We start from the raw sequence: 3306 nt of genomic DNA, 5'->3' as shown, positions 1-3306 counted from the left end.
AAATACCTTGTCAGAACCGAAACTGAAACGGAGCCATGTCATTTTTTGGGGGAAATAACACGGCTGATAAAAATTACATAACAAATAAATAAAAAATAATGTCATGTCATTAAAAAAATGTCACGTAATTAAAAAATGTCTACGTCATCATGTACACGTGTCAAATGTTACTATTTTCGTGAATAAATGAAAGTTCATTCCTAAAAAGTAAAACTTTTAAAGGTCATTGCTATTTTCTTGAATTGGCCGAAAAGTGCTTTCTATTTTCTACAATTATCCCTTCAAAATATCTCCCTTTACTTTCTACATCAATTACCTTTACATTAATTATCTACACCACTCGATGTCGCATTCACCACCAACAATCGCCCCCACCACCACAACTACCGCCACATTGCGCGAGAACCGTTCTAGTTTTAATTAATTAGATGGTTTTGGGATGTTTCAAATCCAAGGGAATGAATATGCATTTGTAGCATATATGGTGACACCATTTTGACCAATTGTTAAGGTTTATATGTTATTAACTTGATTTATTTGTGTGTAGGTTAAAGTTTAAGGACTAAAGATAAAACTTATATTTGGAGAGGGACTATTTCTGGACAAAATAGAAGATGGGGGCTTATCTTACAAAGTGTGAAGACTATATAAACCCATTTAGGGTTATGAGAGATAATCAATCTCTCATTTGACTGCTTTTGATATTCTTATTATTTCTATATATTTCTCTCGATCTGTATTCATATATAATTTGTCAATATATAATTGATCTATTATCTTTCTCTTATATCTAATCATAAACTGTATGATTAGATCGTTGTAATAATAATCATTTTCTGCCCCCAACGAGATGGGGAATTTATAACTCCTTATTTAGACTTTTGGGCCCTTCATATTTCTGAATCGAGACCCGGCTCGGCTCGCGTCGTTCCAACAATCGGCGGGGAGCACCTCAGGTGTACGATCGCGTACGGTAACTGGGAGTCTTATTACAGCTAGCCTCTCAAATCCCATTTTTTCATCGGGGTGAAGTCTAAGGTTCCTTATTCCGGTTGTAAAGCGGAAGAAGAGGATTCTTAACCGTTCGCGAAGAGAAGATAGTTGTTTTGGGCAAGGAAAAAAGCCAACCATAGCAGAACGTAATCAAAGCTTTCGTCCTTGGCCGCTCCTTCAACTGATTTCATTCATTCATCCGGGTCATTTGACGGAAATGGAAGGCTTTGGACTATGAACCTATTAAAGAAGGCCCTATGGAGTAAAGGGAAGGGCATGAATTCTTGGAAAAAAAGGGAGCGAGCCTATATAAAAAATGGAATCAAGCAAATTCAATGAATATATAGAGTAAAAGGTACCACAGACAGAGTTGCCTACACGCGAATTTGCTTCCGAAGTCGAGCAGTCTCAATTTCACTACAGGATTTTAGAATGAATGTTGGGCTGGGTCACCTTGAATGGCGTGAGCCGCATGCGGAGAGACCCGCATGTACGGTTTTTAGGGGGATCTGAACAAAAGGGTCGAAACTCGCCGATAGGAAAGGAGAGAAAAACAAAGCAATGCCAAGAGCTCCGCCAATCTGTTGTTCATCGATAGACGAAGCTTTCTCTTTATCATCTCGCGCTAGGTGCAACAATGGATGAGTCCTTTTTCCTTCTCGCGAATCACGGAAGCGCCTAGCACCCAGAGAAGCAAAGCTTATTTGGGAAAACGACGCATAAAAAAGGGCTGGCCCATCAAAAGTTCGGTGCCTTCGCGAACGAGGTTCAAAATCAACAAGGGTTCGTAGAACCAATGGAGTGTACAACTAGGTCGTTGCCCCAGTTTTTTGTTCGTAACTAGGGAGAGATAGAATGGAGTTATTCACGAAGTTCGAGACAAAAGAATAAAAAAGACTTTCTCTATGGCCTCCTCGTTTTGAGACATTATGGCTTTGGGGTTGACCCCGGTAACAAAGAAGGAATCCATAAAAACTTAAGATCCGACACCATGATAAAATACTACCCTCGTGATTAGACCATTTCCCTGAGATTTGATAATAAAAAAAAGGTGCATTTGCGGTTAATTCGGTGTCATTGGATAAGTTATTAGGAATATTACGGAACGGAAGACCAAGGAAAGAAAGAATAATGCACCAAAATGCAGGTGCTGCACCAAACACTGGTGGTTCTTTCTTGTTGTAAGTGAATGCAACGAAAAGACCCGCAAATAACGAATAATGAAACATTCATATATTGACGTGCTCATTTAAAAATTTCTGCTTTGTTATATCATGTGGGTTCAGGATGATCCACAAAAAAGGTGGCAGGATTCGAACCTATACTCTGACCATGCCTCACCGCCTTCAACCCATTAGTCTCCGTTACAAGGTAAGGTGGCGGTGAGGAAAGGCAGAAATGAGTTCATGCCACAAAGATCCCTATGGAAGGGAAATTTATCAATATTTTTGGCTCACAATAAAGCTAGGGTCCTGTTCGGGCAAGCTATTTATTCCATTACCGAACCAAACAAGATTATTCCCTTAGTCTTATCTATCCACCTCTCCAGCCTTTTACCATATAGAAGATCCCCCCTTTCGAAATGTTAAAAGTTTACTTCACCCAACTAATAATAATACTACACAACTTATTATTATTAATAATAATAATAATAATAATAATAATAATAATAATAATAATAATAATAATAATTTCTTCATCTAATTTTTGGTTGTGTGTTCTTAAATCTGGTTGAAGCTGTGAAATCTTTCATGGTATTAGAGCCATCACCATTGATTGGTGACTGTTATTCGAATTTCATTCATATCTGATTAGATATAGGGCAAATTCTATTAGGAACCCCATATTCTCATTTTGGGAATTCTTCATTCGATTAAATTAGGGTTTCTACTTTTAACCCAAATGTGTGTTAATTCGCTGGATCTTTTGATTAAATAATTCAGATCCTTATTTTATCTCTTGACTAAGTGAATCAAGAGTAGGAAAAAGGTTCCTCTTCCTTCTTCCAATAGCACTGTATTGTTATCTTCTTCTTAATCTTTTTTATTTACTATTTTTTTATTATCAATATTTTACTCTTATTTATCGCAAAAACATTCGTGCTTGTGAGAATAAGATATATTTTTTTAAAAACTAATTTTTATATATATCTTATTATATCTATTTATTTTTTGGTTATAAGGTTCTGGTATAATTTGTTGTTTGACTTGATTGTTTTGATCTTCTGATTATCTGATTATTTAAGGTTTTTCTTTTTTCGGAAATTTGTTGCTTGATTTGTTAAATTACTTGAATATTGTATGTTGATCATTT

At 36.2% G+C, this 3306-nt stretch overlaps 1 pseudogene; it reads right to left on the bottom strand.

Moving 5' to 3' along the window:
• Positions 1-1442: 1442 nt before the first annotated feature.
• On the bottom strand, positions 1443-2222 carry LOC122597405 (annotated as a pseudogene).
• Positions 2223-3306: the final 1084 nt, after the last annotated feature.

The sequence above is a fragment of the Erigeron canadensis genome, chromosome 4 (assembly GCF_010389155.1).
Source record: "Erigeron canadensis isolate Cc75 chromosome 4, C_canadensis_v1, whole genome shotgun sequence".
Classification (NCBI taxonomy): domain Eukaryota; kingdom Viridiplantae; phylum Streptophyta; class Magnoliopsida; order Asterales; family Asteraceae; genus Erigeron; species Erigeron canadensis.
This window is presented reverse-complemented; position numbering and strand designations above follow the sequence as displayed.